Below are 18,239 nucleotides of genomic sequence, written 5' to 3' on the forward strand. Positions count from 1 at the left end.
CACATTACGCATGCCCTTTCTAGTTGTCCTGTGTAACAGGACATGTGTCATAAGAAAAAACCAGAGAATCAAGGCATGTGCAACTGTGAATGAGCCACTGTTACATGCATAGAGACACATAGGAAGCAAGAAGTGAAACAGTCGGCAGAAAAAGCAGCATTCATTTAGCAAATTCAGACAAGTTTCAGAGAGTATTTGATACACTAAAGCCACTGGCACCGAAGACAGCTGGGCAATGTTTAGGAACACTGGATGGCTAACACCACATGCGAGGAACTTGCTAGAGTCAAACCAATGTGTAAATGTCATGAACTGTGCAAGTCCAGTCACATTATGTGTTCACAGATCGCCAAAACATGCTCGCGAATCCTGCCCGTCTTTGGCAACGATGATAGTGTTAGTTGATGTCGAACACCGACACTCTGCGGTTCAATACCTGCAGCACACCAAGTGATGCGTTATATAGATAGAGCTTACACTGCGACGAAAACACCTAACGCCGACTTCTTTCTGTCAAGTGTTTCTCACATGCTCGCTCGCTCACTCTTGCATGAACTGGATAGCAGCGCTAGGCTTACGGTTTACACAGACGTCACTTCATTTCGCGGTAGCTTGTTCTCCAAACTTTAGAAGCACGTTTCTACTCGTTTAGAGCACAACCTAACAGCACTAGCACAAGAGCAAGCAATAGTCGTATGTGCGACGTTTTGACTCGGCCGAATATACAGTCACACCGGATGATATCCGGAAATATTCACTGGATTTGTCGCACCACTTGAGACGTCGAAACCACGTCGCACTGGTATCACAAGTAGTCGTTTGCTGTGTCGTTCCAACACCACGGGGTCTAGGTGGTATTGGTCGTTCTCGCACCGGTTGACGAAGCGGTCACTCAGGAACGTTTGCAACGCGTAGTTTCTGTGCTCCATTAGGCCATTAGGCATAGCCGCCGGAGGTGTCGCGGCCTCTAGCGATGCGCCTGGTTGATGTGTACGCCAGCGCAAGCGAGCGCATGCGTGTCGGCACAAATTCTAGCCCTGGCTCCTCGAGGCGTATCCACAGAACACACATATATATACAGCCATGTGCTTGCGTACTCGCGCGAACCAATGGTCTGATTACGGGCGTCGGACCTTCGGTCATCCGCCATGTTAGTCTGCATGGGGAGTTTTTAATCACGTGATGTTGTAGGTTTTATTGATCACGTGTCTTTAAACTCTCCACAATAGGTTTTTTATCACGTGACACAAAACTCCCTGAGGGGTAAATTTGGATAGTGACATCGTTTTACTACCTCTCTGAGAGATGGTAGTAAAAATATGTCATGACTGCCTTTTACTCTCATGTGAGGTAGTAATTTTAAACCCAAGGTAGTTTTCAGAGGTCATGAGCCGCAAAAACCCTAAACTCGGATAGTTTTTGCTTACAGTGTGAGAGCACAAGAGAGGGGCGAACTACACTGCCCAAGGCCTGAGTTTCTAGCTTTTTTTGGACAAGATAGTGTTCTTTTTTGGTAAGGTCTCTGAACACCTAGCTGCCACGCAGAAATGTACTAGAAGTTTTGCAAGCACCAGTCCAGCCCTACTTGCAACGCGCTCCTATCTACATACCCACATACATCAACGGCTCTTCTCAGAGCCATGCAAAGTGTTTGCATCGGCATAGGGGTTTCGTTGGAAGATTCGGCTGCAAATACGTCCCCTTCCCTCTGTTTAAAGAAACTCCTCATCTGTTTGTGAGCACTTTTTGAACATGATTTATACGTTCAAAACCCTGTATAGCCGTAATTTCTGGAGCCCTCTACTACGGCGTCTCTCATAATGATATTGCGGTTCTTGGACGTTAAATCCCAACGATTATTTATTTTGATTACTTTTTGAGCATAGTCAAAAAATGCTGACAATCGGTAGTATAAGCTCCCGAGAGCAATAAAGCCAAATAATATAGCACAGCTCGCGGCCTGAATTACCCATAAGTTCTGAATCACCCATAAGTTCTGAATTACCCATAAGTTCTGAATTACCCATAAGTTCTGAATTACCCATAAGTTCTCAAATTCAGCCGAAAATTGCTTTCTCTTCTCTGGACAATTGACGGAACAAGCTAAAGTATCACTTGTCACAGCCGTTTTGGCGCGTTCAGTCGTTACAGGGTCCGCCGCGGGAGGACGTGACTTGTCTACGCGTTCGCACTGAAAAGACACGTGTTTGAAGAAAAGAAAGAGGGGAAAAGTGGTCAAGGTCACAAGGCACGCCTGACGTATTTTCTTTCCCCGTGCCTGCTTAGCTTCCAGCGCTTTCGTTTGGACGAGAGAAGGTAGAATGTAATTGCAGCGTGCGACAAATCTCTGTAACTCCGCTCGTCGACGGATTCTAAAATTCTTTGCAGCGGTGAATTTTTCAGGCAATAAGCTTCTTTGGTGATCCATTCCATGGGTACTTGAAAAAGTGTTGCGGGGCCCCTTTAAAGCTTAAGCGATCCACACTGCTATCGAAGCTACCACGACGCCTGCCAGTATTTAAATACAATTAGTCTCTTTTGGCAACGACCAGCGACCTGACCTCCCGTCGAACCACAATGAGCATGCCCACTTCACTGCACTGCTAATTAACTGCCACCACGCTGGCGAAAGGGCCACTGATGTGTGAAATATCGACGATGGCGAGGCAGCCGAGGTCGGAGGACATTATACTTCTGCGACGACGATGACAGACCCCGAGACCTTACAAGACTGCAAAGACATCATGGTCACTTTCCACGAGATCCTCAACCACTATAGAAAAATGCGACGTTGCCCACCACCCCACATGCAGCTAGAAAGGTCTCAGGCGTCTGATCTGAGGTCTGTGCAGACCGACACTTAGACAATCCCCAGCACCAGCATAGACTGCGTGTCTCGCTCTACCCGTCACCCGGCTGTCCGTGGTGCGGGCACGAGATCGCCGACATGGCGCATATACTTTGGGAGTGCGAGCGCGGTGTTTGCCGCCACTACTCGAACGAGAGTGAGTGCACCCTACAGGACGACTGACTGAGCGGTGGGGAGCCGCTCTTCTCAGCCCACTTGAAGTGAATCAAATCTAAGCTGTCCTGCGAGCCAGGGCTATCGCTGAGGACATCACACGATGTTCTCTGGGCGCAGGTTCCTGGAGGATTAGCCCGTGCCAGCAAATCTTCGTTGGACCCTTAATCCTACTCTAACGGTGAAACTAGGCGTCGCTTGACATCTCCGAAATCACTACGGTGATCAGCATGTTTTAATCCTTAACCATTAGTAGTGTGGAGGGACGGTTTTTATGAAGTTATCGTTGCACGCTTCGATCGCTGCATTTCATTGGCAGACGCCCTCAATAACCATCACGTATACCAAACCTACGCGGGAATCTGACCGAGACTCTTTGTAGCCTGACAAGAAAAGTTTCTACAGGCAAACTTCCCTAAAAACTTGTGTGCCCTAGCATGTTCATTGTTGGAGTAAATAATGCTAACTGGCTGTTTTATTCAGTATCACGTAAAATAAAGGGTACGATAGAAGAAAGAAATCCAAGCGCACTGAAGCACTCTCCTTCGCCACTCAGCACAGCGCAGCCCTCCCCGTGCTACAGAGCCTCCCTGTCACTCAATGTGATGCCACGTGATCAGCACTGCGCCATAGGATAGGAAACATTAATCCGTCCCGTACTAGAATATGCATCTATTGTTTGGAATTCATTTTATAAAAAGATATTAAGAGGATTGAGCCCGTTAAATGAAGCTATTCGTCTTACCTACTGTCGATACGATAGGCACTTTTTTCACTCTCTTCCGAACTTTCTAATCTAAGCCTGACTACTTTGGCAACACGGCACCACAAGGAAAGCTTAAAGTTTATGCGTGCATTTTTTGAGTCCCCACGTTCTGCCCACTTAAACCAGTACTTTCAGTTTGCTGAACCTTCCTGCAGTCGTGGCTCGCATATTCTTATGGTTCCCTCCATTGGCAGATTCGGAGCACTTCCGGTAATACTTTCTTCTGCTCCATGCGGAGCAACTCTATTCCGTTGGCAGACTGAGAGTGCTTCCTATATATTGCATTGGCAGACCTGGAGCAGCTCCGTCGTAAGATCCACTCCACGGAGCAACTTTTTCTACTTCGCGAAAAACGACGGATTCGACCAGAAGTCGTAAGTACCACATGCCTTGAAACGGTGTTAAAGGGACCGTCTACCGCTCGGAAAAATTTTTCTGATTGTGGCGCAGATGAAAAGATCGTTCATCACATCCGCGGTGACGAGCATGCTTTTGGGTCAGAAACAAGTAATTATAATATTTACTTGATGTTGAAAGTCGATAAAAAGTGACCACTAGCGTGACCCAACAGCGAATGTGGTCAATCTTGACAATCTATTGTTAGGACAGGAAATCCTCGCCGGTAAACTTATTTTGCTTAAAAACAAACACGTTAACCTTGAAATTGTATTTAATGCACTTGAGACAGCTTTAGGTTGCTCCAGAGATCAATTTTTGCCTTTTTTTTTCCCTCACGTGTTCAAATAGGCGCCCGGTGGCGCTGCCAGCAGTGTGTTCACTCGCTTGCATGCCTGCCTGGGCAGAAAAACACGACCACGGCGTCCGCCACCGCTCATGAGATTAACAAAAAAGTGTGTGTGCCTGAAACGACCACTAAGATATTTGTTTTATTAATAACCAAACTTGATGAAGCCTGCAAAAACTACACGCGGTTTCAATTTTCGACTTGGCTGAGACTGCTGTGCCACGCGTCGCACGAACCACCTCCACACAGAAACGGCTGCTGCGCCGCGCGGAAGGGACGTCATGCACTTTTCCGGTTAGGCGCTTCGTTTGAATAGTCGGAGTGTCTAGCAGTACGTCTAAACTTAACGATAGAAACCGTTAGTTACGTTCAAACGTAAAAATAAAAAGTGGTAGTTAGGTCCAGCGTGACGACAATACAAAACCGGCTTGTTAATAATTTCAAATCAATAGGCAGTTGTGGCGTAGTTGGCTGGAGCGGCGCCTTAAGAATGTGTGGGGTCAGTGGTTCGAGCCCCACTGCAGTTTTAATATTTCATATTTTTTTGTTACCGCATGTATTGTTTTAACATTTGCGCCTCCTCATCGGCCTCTCGTCAGCCTGACTTGCTGCTGGTGGTCCTGTCCACAGGCCCTTTTATATTGGATGTTTGATGACTCGCAGAATTGGATATTTATGTTATGACAAAGTGTTTTGCGAATTAATGCTCTTCATCAGTGAGACGCAAAAGGACACGAAAAATTCAAATGCAGCTGGCTGCACTGGTTTCTCTGGCACACACGTCAGAATGTTGGTTGCCACGGTTTACCAAAGTTTTGATGACAGAAAGGCGCACTGCAACACGAAACTTTTTTATGTCGCTCAGTGTACCATCACCTGACGAGGTAACAGGCAGGCTGCTTCAACATACTGAGTGCCACCGCAATGCTTTAGGCCATCAGCACTTGATATGCGATGCCCAAGGGCAAGTGCCGACGGTGTTAGCCCATCTAACTACAAAACAGCTTCTCTGCTTGCGCCCGTTTAGTACCCTATGCATGACACATTGTCCATTGCTGTGCATGGGTGTCGCAATATACGCCAGTTCAATTGGCCATGGATAACATAGACAGGTGCTGACAAAGCAAACTGAATCGCCATACTTGATATGACATTATGAGCAAGTTTACATGAGAAACAATCACAGCATTTACTAAGTAGGTGAAGTAATGCACTACATATGTGTATTATGCATGTAATCCTATAGTACATTTGGCATTAAAAATATTCAACATGCATTAAACAAACATTTAAAATACAAGTGCACTGCCACAAGGTTCCAGACAAATTGTATTACCTCAGGGTCATAGCAAGTCGCTCTGCTGAAGATATGGGCTCTCGGATGAAGGTCTCTCTCTCCAAGTCTTCCTTGACCAAACTGAGGATATAGTCAAATTGTGATGGGGACATGCGATGGTACTTTTTGAAGTATTCTAGGTCCCCAGCACGCATTTTTTTCATCTGAAATAGAAACAATAAATTCGCTTTTTTTTTTCTTTCCCAGCAAAGGTCACAAAACATAACTATGCAGATTTATGTTGACTGGCACCTAAGCGAGCAGCATATCCATAGCTCAACACTTCTAGAAATATGTGTCACGTATATTGCATGTGTATTGCTCCATACAGGCCAAGGAGATTACTTCACGCATGTTCCAGAGTCAGTCTCAGATGACCAAATTAGAAATCATATCTCTGGCAGTCACAAGCACAATCGAATGACTTTAAGTAAATAAAAAGAAGTAGTTGTGCACTGATTGCCCGAAATTGCTCTCAACAAAATGTGGCCGGCAGAATACGACTTCCATGCAAGGTGAAATCGATTTGTGCCAATCTGAATAATGAAAGAAGTGGTTCACTTTTAGGATGAAAATTTATGGAATTAAGGTACGCATGAAATATTTATTTTTATCAGAGCAAGCAGTGTATTGAGCACAGGACGGCTGTGCACTAATATGAAAAAAAAAAAGGGGGGGGGGGGGGAGGCGCGAATCAGCCTGATAACCAGGCAGTCACAATTATTGATTGGTCCGCGCGGAGTGAGGGGCTGCCGTGTGTCCTTTGTCGTCGCGAACACTTTTTAATTGTCAGCTCGCCCGCACTGTCGATGAACAACTTACTTTTGAAGAACGTTAAAATCGCATAAACAAACGAGACTACAACGTTTTCAAACAATGCTTTCTTAGAAAATATAGAATCGCAATGCACATTTAATGCTCTGACGAGGAACCATCTTGAGTTAGTATTATGCTTCGTTTTAACGCGCAGCGAAATTTTTTAATGCGTGCGCAACTAGCAATGTATTTTATTGGCGGTAATGCGATAACTGGTATACGTACCGTGGTGAAGAATTCACTCTCGGCGTGCCGCGTTCGCCATGACGGGCGCACCCACCACCTCCGCTGGCGTTGATCCTCCAGCATCATTTGGCCCAAAAGGACCTTCTTTAACAGAAGCAGTCACTTTCGGCGCTTAGTCAAAACCATGTCGGCGACCCGCGAACAACAATAACAGGCAGCCGAACTAGAGTGAAAGGTCTCTAATCAAACACGACACAACGCTGACTACTGCCACTGTTGCCAACATCTTGGAGCAACTCCTTCTAAACTGAGTGATAGTTACACAGACGTGCGTATACAAACTCACTACGTTTCTCAAAATAGATTGCAGTAACTAAATTTTTTGAGTTTTTTTATATTTTTTTATGTTGAAGTCAAGAAAAAGAGGACTTTTACGTACTTTTTTTGTAAGCACATTGCTGGTCAGGCAACGCTGCGAAAGGCGGAGCCTTAACTATCCGGCGAACCGGCAGTTTTTGGTCCATGTGTCTCAAAACGTCGCATGGGTACAGTGCCTAGAATATTTATTCTAGACACTGTAGCATGGGGCACGCCGCACGTCGCATCGCAGAGAAAATCGCACGTCTGTTTCGCGCTTAACACGCACGGAAGCACGGGAGCATTGACGTAGCAATGGATGAGAACGGCCGTACGTGTTCGCATTTAACAAAATAGCCGGCAACGCAGTAGCTTTGGCCTTCGGACTTCACAGCCTTCGTAAAAACACAATAAAGTTGTTTCCATTCACCGTAAGAACACTTCGCAGACGCTCTGTGGTTTCATGCATGTGCGTCCGGTCAGTCACACGTGAACTGTGCAAAAGCATTTATTTCATCCTCGACCTTGCCCTTAGCGACAAGCGAACATAGCGAGAAACTTTATGGCGCACACACTCAGATGAAGCTGCGGCGCGGTGGACGGCCGCGCTAGCTCCAACCCCCAGGTTCAACTGGGCATCCCAGCAATTTCATGAAGCAGCGACGACACGGCGTCTCCGGTCCTCCTTTATGGCGGCTTAGGCCACGATTTCGCCGGAGTTTTCAATAAGGAGCCGTTGTTGTCATCACCAACACACATTGCAGGCAGCTACCATCTCACCCTGTTTACCTTTCGCAGCCGCAGCGCCCATGGCGCCCTATGTATTTAAAATGCTTATAATATATGTTTAATTAACAAATATAGGCTAATTGACTTGTCAAACACCTGCTTAGTAACATTTTTGTAGGCTAACGTATTATACACTAAAATTTATACATTTAAATAGCTTTAGGTAATAATTTTTAAAGTGACGTCGTTTCCATTCGGCACAGGAGCCATTTCTGTGTGGGCATGGCTGCTGCGCGGCACAGGAGACGCTGCCTTTCGACTAGAGTGTACTAGAATAGGTTCCTATTCTAGTACACTCAATTTCCGACTTTCACCGGCACCGACCAGTGTTGTGGGCATTCATCACACCGATGGAAGGAGCCATAAGGCGGGCGGCAACATTCTGTTTTTAGAATTTCTACGCACTTTCCAGAGAAACTGCTGCAAGGTTAGACACTTCACATGGTACGCTTTTATTGCGACACAAAACAGGAGAGCAACGAAGAACGGTAGTCAGTCCCTTTAACTTTGCGCGTGCCTATAAAGGCCAGTCGCGTCGGTTGCGCCTCGCGTAGGAGCTCACGTTTTGCTAGCGTGGCGTCACTGTGCACAGCGTATACCCACTCATGCATCAATAGAGACGCATGTATCGAGTTCCGTTGTGACCCTGCCTTTCGCTCCAGAGGAAGCGCGTATGTTCAGTAGATTCCCTCCTGTTGCCCTCCGCCAGAGTAGAGTGCTCCGGCGCAGAGTTTGTCGATCTCTCCGAATCTGCCGATGAATGACGCCATCTTTTGCCGTTTAAATCTAGAACTAATTTCTGCAAATATAGCTACTTTCCTGCAACAATTGAGCGTTGGAATACTTTGCCTGGTTTTTCGTTCGTGCTTTGTCAATGACAGATTTTTTGTCTGCGATTGACATGTGATGTTACCGTCACTCCTGCCATAGCCCATGATGGTCTGCAGTAAGTATAAATAAATAAGTACAGCTTTGCTGTTAAAGGGGGCCGATGAGAGCATAGCACTCATCAGTATTTTCCTACATTTTCTATCCGTCAACATATTTAATTACGCGAATGTGTCGCACACACACTGCCACAAATCCACCCTTGATAAACAAAGCTGCATGTGCACCATGCATCATGCAGGCTTCGATGGGTCAGTGTCGACATATACCTCACATTCAGTGAGGCTGGTGGTCAGTATCTTAAGTAGTTATGTCCTTGCCATCATTTTAACGGTAGTTTGTGTAATTGAACTTACCTGACGAGAACGCTTATGGGATTCATGTGAATCTCTTGGTGCTTTGTGTGAATGCGTCATAAAAATGGAGAACACTTATTAGCCAGTGTGCATTTAGGTTCTCGGAGAGTGTCATTCCTAATTGAATTATATGTGATGATCAAAACAAAATATCGTTGGTAGAGTTGGTTCAAAGACAGAAAAGTCCTAAATTTGATTATCTGATAGCTGCTTTTTAATTGAAAAATTACTCTCGGCATTCTCACAAATAGTTTTTCATCCCCCCCCCCTCCGATGGGGCACCTTAGGTATAGGTCTGATCTTTTGTGGCCTTCTCACGTGCCTTTTACTGTCACTTTCATGACGTGAATGACGATCAGTTGGCCCTTTCATGTGAATGAAACATCATTTACACTGTGGCCCTAGTGACTGAGGTTCTGCTCGGTATTGGAGAGTTCGCTTATCATCCAATCGTCGAGGTAGAAATTAACAAAAGTTCGTATGGCAGTAACATTCACACCGGGGGTGGGGGGGGGGGTCATCAGCGATACTGTATTCGCACTCCTGCAGTAGACACATGTCTACTGCAGGAACGCAGGAATGGTGACATTCTTTTTGAGACTGTTTTGATTCTTATTGTTGAATTAGCTTCATTCTAGTCAAGAGAACACGTGGGTGAGACCCCGCAGCCATGCGCAAGTAGAGTATGCGTCCAGTTAAATGTAGTCGGCGGCAGTGGTACTAAGATTTGGATCGACGCATTCTCTGCGTTTACGGGGACGCACTTTTGCTGACTGTAATATTCGCGTTGCTTTTCTGTTTGTTTGTTTGTTTGTTTGTTTGTTTGTTTGTTTGTTTGTTTGTTTGTTCGCTTGCTTGCTTGCTTGCTTGCTTGTTTGTTTGAACCTCACAAAATATTTCACACACCCACTCTGAGATATCGGCCACGATTTCGTAGTTTTAAATTTAGTAGATGATTTAAACAATGTTGATTGATGAAGGATTAAATATATAAAGAAAGAATACTGGGTAATATATCAAAAAAATTCTTTTTTCACTGTGCAATTGTGGCATGGTAGACCAGACTGCCGAATTAACTTGATCATAGCAATCTCAAATATGTTGGATTCTAACGCGTTGCTTTTGTTGACACTTCATCGTTCTTGTTTTTCTTTTTTCCTCCGACGTGAGCCCACTCTGGTTTCTCGCAGTGTTCTACGCCATTATACGCCATACTACAACAGCGCCACCACACGACGAGGCAAGCACCACCGCGTGAGCACGCTCCACTATGGGCGCGATTCTCGAAGCATCTACCTAGGGGATCATCCCATGAATCTGGTACACTGTACCATGAATGAAGGAAACAACTGAGGAGAGGCCACTCGTTCTGAAGCCGAGAGTCGGCCATATTGACTGGGCAAATTATCCTCTCTTGTTTAGATTCGAGTGTGAAGCAGAAGGCGCGACTCCGGCTCAAAAAGCACGTGGGCAGCGCGACGCGCGTGGCGATCCGATACCAACAGAACGGGGTTCAACACACTGGGTCAGCGCGATGCCGTTGGGGAAATCGTTTCCTCCAGTGTTAGCAGCGAGTAACAGCTCGTCGACAACGACGCAAGCACAAGAGAATTCACGAGCCACGCACTCTAGATGCACTGACAAACGGCGAGTGTGGTTTCAGTGTTTTGACGTTGGCGCACTGTAACACGGTCGGCCGGGCGTCGCCTTTTACGGTTCCATTCAGTCTATCACGCGGCCGACGTGGCGCCGGGTCACCGTGCCCGCATCCAGGTAAAACTCAGTGGCGTCAGCATTGTTCAACCGCAGTGACCTTGTGCACGGTAAAGTGACACTCGAACGCGGTTGCTCTAATGCCGAAGGGACGAGCATAGCAAGCGAAGGTGAAAAGGTGTTTTAATGCGCACGTGCAAGCTGTTAACCATGTCGAACGCCGAACTACATACGTGCACATGACGTCCTCAGCACAAATGTCTTGTCCGTTGTCACAAACAGGAACACTGTACAACCTTCACTGACCTGCTAGAAGTTCGTGGTGATTCCGTTTTTTCGTGTTGCCTCGGCTCAGCACGGTGCATGGATATACGCCCTCGTTCTATGCACTGTTGAGGCCCCGTGGCAAACAACAGCTTTCGTGAACGTTGCCACTAGTACAATAACCGGGGAAGAGCACTGCGTATACAACAACGAGGCACAAAGCACGCATATTCTCCGCCGCGCGTCAGTACGAGACCTACGGAGGCACACATGCCGCCGCCGCTCGCTGCTAGACCAACTACACTGCACAACACGTAACCATAGCAACGCCACCACCATGACGTCGTTTCTTCCACACTTAATGTAGCGCACCGGCTAGGCATGCCCTCTCCTCTCATTCCTTTTTCTGTGTGATAAGCCACTTCGACCTCCACTGATTGGCTGCAGGTCGGTGGGGAGCACGCCCCCTGTTACGGTCTTTCTTCCGCAACGTCATTTTGACGTCATGAAGCTTTCACAACTCTTGACACGATTCAAAAAGACTAAATGCGTTTTACCGCATCGAATGCTGCCCCAGAGATCCGCTTTTGGACGCACATCTCGGAGGCCGTGCATGAACTCCATTCACGTTAGCCGTTCAATTACGTTTAACGCAGCCGACCCCCTGACGTACTCGTAAGGTCGGTACGCATTCCCTGCATCGTTCTGAAACATCTGAACACCTTCATACGCGAGTTTAGGCTTTTCAAACGTATTTAAGCGTCTTGCCACTGTACATTTCGACCACTTTCTTTTTACGCTGGAAATGTGCTGGCGGGTTCAATGCGTCAATATGTTGGAGAGCACAATAACGTCACAGTTCGGTTTTTTTTTTTTTTCAAGTAATTGAACGTTCTCCGCCTAAGTAAATAATCCACCAAGTCAATTTATCAATAATCACGTTCCACTGCGCAGTCCTCATTTTTTGTCTGTATTTTTGTTCACAAAGGTGAGTGCACTTCACCACCTCAATTTTTTGGCTACATACGAAACCAAGCCGCCCAGTTTACTCCTCCCCTCCTGACAACACATGATCTAAACGCTTGCGTAGTTAAAGGGGAGAACATAACATCCCGCAACCAGCCTTGTCCAGTGAGGGCACTCATTACGTCATAACACGTGACCACTAACAACGAGGCAAGCTCATGGATGGGTCGATGCGATCAATAAAGTTGAACCCTAATATATCTGTACAAGTTTCAAGCCTGTCGTTTTTTAAATAAATTAAGTATATATCGCTTCCCATATCAAGAAAGCTCGACGAGTGCACGCCTGACCTACTGCTTTTGTTTCTTATTTCTATTTCTACACCAGGCGGAAGCGAAACGACCGGTGCAGGCGGGGCATGAGGGCGCGCCTACACAGTTAGCATCGTGCTCAATAACTCTCGCTCCGGCGTCAGATCGCGAGGTCATCTGTTCATATTCAGGCATCGGGCAACAACGAAATGTGGCGACGTGAAATGCCAATCGACCTTGATAAAAGAACATATTGATTCCATCTCATAAGTTCTGATCGCCTGTAAAGCTCACGATCGAGAGAGTACCGAGGAGTGTAAAACGGCGCATATACGAATATGCACGGGACAGGTGCCGAAGAGGGGGAGTGTCCTGACTTTTATATACATGCACACAGTCTGCTTAAACTATGGCCGGTAGTCACGTCACAGAGGAAGGCTAATGCATGTCCCCCCCCCCCTCCCTGCCAGTCGGGTTGGTGTGACCGCCCCCCCCTCCCCGGAAAAAATTTCTGGCTACGCCCGTGCTAGTACAGCTCTACAAAACCTAATTTGCATATGCATACTTACATCTAAACTGACTTAAAACGTGCTTGAATGTCATTGGTGCATGTGCACCTGTTAGCTAACAGCGGAGTTACGATGTATAAAATCAAAACGTGCCTGAGCGAGCCCGCACTTGGGAACGAGACAGAAATGTCGTGTTCCGGTATATTCTATTTTGGTTATTAGCATTCCATATCTAATCTAACCATCCAATCTGCGGGCGCTGTCTACATTTTAGAGGCGAAGCTCCATCTGGTCTAGGGCATGCAGTCCTGCGTCACTCAGGCGTAGCCAGCAAAGCATATAGACAGACCGACGGACAGACGCACGCACGGATATATCATTATATAAACTGTTCCTGTGGGAGATAAGGGACGGAAAAATGGAGTGTTTGTGGGCGTTAACCCGACCTAATGACTGGAGGAATGCTTTGAAATGTCACGCCAACGATCAGCACGCTGTGTGAGGCAAAGAACTGTATTTACAGGATCGCGTGCTTTAACCTGAATAATTTTAACTAAAATCACCCGCCAAGCATTGCACTCAGAGAGCTAACGAGAACCTGTTGTCCCGATGTTCATTGGTGGTTTAATTTCCACGGTTCACTAAAGTATTTCTCAATTGCTAGTTACACGTTTGTACAGAAGTAGTAATTGATGCTTCCCGCCTGTGTGTTCCCTTTTTAATTATTTCTGGACCGTGGTTGAGCAGTGCGGCTTACCCAATTCCTGTTGCACTTGTGCAACAGGAATTGGGTAAGTCCCACTGCTCAGCCACGGTCCAAACCTAAGCAAACCCAATGTCACCGTTTCCTTGAAGACAGCAGTTACGTTGGGTTTGCTTTTTCTGTGGACGAGGAAGAGCTCTTTTACGAGGTGCCTCTTCGTGAATTGTTCGCTACTGTTAAACAGTGCATTGATGAAAATTGTGTAATTGCTTTTCAAAATGGTGCAGGGATGTCAGTTGAGAACCTATTGGCGCTTTTAGAATTTCACCTTCAGTCCACTTTCGTCAAGTTTGACGACCAGATCTATCTTCAAAAGAAAGGTATCTGCATAGGTTCTTGTATGGCACCTGTGTTGTGCCATTTTTTTTTTTTTTTTTTGGCAGAGACTGCTGCGTCGCGTGGCGCACGAGCCACACTCACACTATGGTGGCTAGATGGGAAGGTGGCGCGAGTGCGTCGCGAAAGGCGATCCGCCGTTCCATGACACGTAGCGGTGGCACTGCGGCTCGTAGTAAGATGCCCCTCCGCCGCGGCCTTCTATCTACTGCGTACACGGCGCTCATTTCATTATCGGCTGCTGAATTTGGAATAAGCACGACAATACATCTAAGCTTTCGAAACCGCTCTGATGCGGTACAAGTATCCGATACTTGCGTTATGGTCCCTGTAATCTTATAGTTATTTCACTGCACTCACTTTTGGCTAAGAGTGGAACCGGTAGCCTGTCGTCCTAGTGTGGGCTGTGCGACTGAAGTTCATAGCACCCGCACTCGCTTAAAATATGGCTGGGATAAGGTGTAAGACTATTGCCGAGATATTGCAAAAGTTTGATTGCCACTGCTCGTGTCAAACAACGCTGCTTTTAGGACCAAACCTCATAAGCGCGAAAATGCACGCGACAGCGACGAGCGACGCTATGAGCGACGAAACAGGGCGTTCGCGCGACGTGTCGCGTGCTCGTTTTCGCGCGATCGCTCGGTTCTCCCGATTTGGAAACCGTCGCTCATCGCCCGGAAGTGCTGGGCTCAAGCAGCCAATAGCGAAATACCGGAAAAGACAAAGACTACATAGGTGCACGTCACCCTGTCCGAGACACGTATGCGCAACAAGAAATAACGCAATGTTTATTACGCATGTGCATATAAAAAGTGCTGCAAGGCAATAATAAATACTTTCCATTTCATTACACAACAATATATCTTATTTTTAAATTGCATACCTCTCGCTACGCGGTTTTCTTGGTGCGAGTAGACGGCCTCATGCCAGCAACAGTGAAGTTCGCTTGCCGAAGCCGTCGCGTGAATGAGGTTTGCCTGCGCTAGCGACTGATCGCGCGAAGCCTATCTACGTCACATCGCTTGTCGCTGTCGCGTGCATTTTCGCGCTTATGAGGTTTGGCCTTTATTCACTACAGGCGGACTTCAGAGATTAACACTTATTTTGCATACAAGATTAATTTACAATAACATATTCATATCTGAGCAACATACACGAAGCCAAAAAGAAGCAAGAAAACGCATTCCACATACACAAATAAAACAAATTGAAACAAAACATACAGCGAAACCTAACACAAACAGAACATACAATACAATAAAACATCACCCACAGTTATATTGAAAAATCACAGAAATTTTGCCTTAAACAGTGCCATATTAACGGAATGCAAATACAAATAGTGTGACGTATCTTGCAAAAAAATAAAGAAAAAGCATCTGCTAGTACTCATGAGATTTCTTTGGACACTGGAATGATGCATGAGGAGTAGATGACTCCTCATGCAAAAATTTTCTGCTGAAAAAAAATTCAAAATAGAAGCACTCAACCACATTACAATACACGTCTCCATTGCAGCAATTTCATTTGCTTCTGCCTTTCACTTCGTAAAGAATTCTGGCTTTTCACTTGGAAATGAAGCATAATGATTGATTTGTGGGGTTTAACGTCCCAAAACCACCATATGATTATGAGAGACGTCGTAGTGGAGGGCTCCGGAAATTTCGACCACCTGGGGTTCTTTAACGTGCAGCCAAATCTGAGCACACGGGCCTACCACATTTCCGCCTCCATCGGAAATGCAGCCGCCGCAGCCGGGATTTGAACCCGCGACCTGCGGGTCAGCAGCCGAGTACCTTAGCCACTAGACCACCGCGGCGGGGCTGGAAATGAAGCCTCGTTAACACGTAAAACTTGGTTATCTTGTTGGTGAGAATTGTGCTGTGTGACTCTTGTTGGATGTGCCAAGGCACATCCAACAAGAGTCAGCTTTGCGAGCTGAAGGAATGAAACTAACTCTATTAAGGCTATCACTACCCACCTGCTTTAAACTAAAGCAGCGTGTAAATGTGTTTTCAAGTGTTGTCACAAGTGAATTTAGCTGCTCTGATAGGTATAAAAGGCCTCCCCTGTCTACTGCTTTAGTGAGGGATGCTGTTTCTGAAAATGACCCATCCTTTTCTTGAAGCAGCTGTCGGCAACAATCCGTGCACTTGGTGCTGGCAATACTTCGTCTTGCCACATAGCCAGCCATGTAATATATGAGCCTCAAGTCACTGGCTTGCACAACCATCGAAATGTGGCCAAGGAGGTCACAACCATTCAGCACGTCATGAGCCTCAGAAAGATTGCCTATGTCAAGATCATTGATTCTTTGCTGAGGAGTATTGCTGACATCATCAGTTCCTACCAAGTTTCTCAAGAATCCTGAAGACATATTTCCATGTGTAGGCGACTTAACGAGGTTTTGGAAACTTAATGTGTTTACTGAGATTGAAAACTGGCTCGGAGTAGGGTGGTCATTACACCCTGACATTGGTCGCACAATCCCAAAAAGCCTTTCAATTGAATCTTGGCACCACCGGCTTGTCATAAAGTAATGGTAGTTAAGCTTGGTAACTACATAATCCAACAAATGCAGAGTGCTCGAAAGAGTGACCCGGAGGCCTTCAGCTGTGCTCTGGCTTAGATAGCCTTCGGATGTAGCTGCTCTTTCCCACTTATCCAAATATTCCAGGAAGCTTTCAATAGAACCATGATGAGTGTTTCCTGGCCTCAGAGCGCCTGAACTGCATCTCGAAAGCACTGGGGAGATTACTTCGGGCGACGCACTTCTTTCTTCTAAAACGTCTACCTCGTCAATACACGCGGCATTACTTGTCTCGTGTCTCGAAGACTTCGCAGGAAGGCCACAGGTCGACGTTTTCGACTTTCTTTTCTGGGGTGCCTTCTTCGACAAATACTGAGGGAGGTTGGGGAACACAGTCGGAATCGCATCGCTTGTCAGCACAGGTCGATCGCGAAGAATCGTTACTGTCACGCCGTTGATCGTGTGCGTAAACGATCGCACAATATACTGCTCATCAAAATGCAGCTCGCAGATTCTTGAGCTTGCGTTGAGGACTTGATCTGCACGTGGCACTGCACGCTGCCATGCTTTTAAGCGTTCAGGCTCTTTCGGCACGGAAAACAGCGACACACGTTGACCAGATCTCCTCGACGAGACGTAGCCGGACGAACAGCCTGGTGCGAAGCAGTGTGTCAGCGTCGTTTTTTTTCTTCTTGACGCCCGATTCCATAGCGTTGGCGGTAACGCACTAAAACTTGCACGAACAATCCACGCCGTGTTTTGGCCAAGGTTGACGTTTTTTTAATTACTTGTGCAGTTTTCTTTTTGTACTTCAGCCATTCTGACTCCCCGAAAGTTAAGCAAGCTTCCGAAATACAAAGCAGAAGCATACATTTCCAATGGCAGTTTTATTTTTATAATTCGTCTCTCTTCAAGCAAAGAGATATTTTAGTCGGATGGAAATGAAATGCTTATTACATCACAAAATGCGCCTGCGAACGGTTTGAGCGCCGCACTAACTCTAGGCTGCGTGTGACCTTTTCTGCAGGGTGGGAAGGTGGGTGTGAAATTTGATTGACGTCCTTCAAGACGCACGTCAGAACGCAGCGGGGGACTTCCACGCCGGGACCGTTAGGCCAAGCCTGTCGGCCGTTCTGCGGGCCTGCTAAAAGGCCCAGAGCTGTTCGGCTAGGCCAGGGAGGGGTATCTGCAAAGGACCGCCCGGCTGTGTGTGACCTTTTCAGCAGGGCGGAAAGGTGGGTGTGTAATTTGATTGAGGTCCTTCAAGACGCACGTCAGCACGCAGCGGGCAACTTCCACGCCGGGACCGTTAGGCCAAGCCTGTCGGCAGCTCCGAGGGCCTGTTGCAAGTTGTGTCCGCTACGCCAGGAAGGGATATCTGCAGAGGGCCGCCTCGCACATGGCCGTAGCCGTATCGCGGTTAGCGTATAGTTAGTTGCCTCGCACTCCCGGAGCATGAGTGTTAGCCTGGTGGTGAACGCTTTATTGCAGAAACAAAAAAAGAGAGGACTAGTGCAAACACTGGTTAGGCCGCCTCAAAGGAAGTTGGCGGGAATCGGCCTTTTGAGATACAAGCTCCACCACAC

At 46.7% G+C, this 18,239-nt stretch overlaps 1 protein-coding gene across 11 annotated transcripts in view; it reads right to left on the reverse strand.

Moving 5' to 3' along the window:
* The window catches only part of LOC142775738 (uncharacterized), a 59,106-nt gene extending 51,982 nt beyond the window's left edge, over positions 1-7,124 (reverse strand). For 10 of the 11 annotated variants that reach the window (XM_075877618.1, XM_075877617.1, XM_075877623.1 and 7 more), the window contains exons 1-2: positions 6,911-7,124; positions 5,870-6,033 (exon numbers count right to left, since the gene is read on the reverse strand). The gene's annotated coding sequence lies outside the window, so the exon portion shown is untranslated. The remainder of the gene's footprint in view (positions 1-5,869; positions 6,034-6,910) is intronic. The other variant, XM_075877621.1, reaches the window with a different exon arrangement.
* Between the last annotated feature and the right edge of the window lie 11,115 nt (positions 7,125-18,239).

This window comes from Rhipicephalus microplus, chromosome X, assembly GCF_043290135.1.
Source record: "Rhipicephalus microplus isolate Deutch F79 chromosome X, USDA_Rmic, whole genome shotgun sequence".
In the NCBI taxonomy this organism is placed as follows: Eukaryota; Metazoa; Arthropoda; class Arachnida; order Ixodida; family Ixodidae; genus Rhipicephalus; species Rhipicephalus microplus.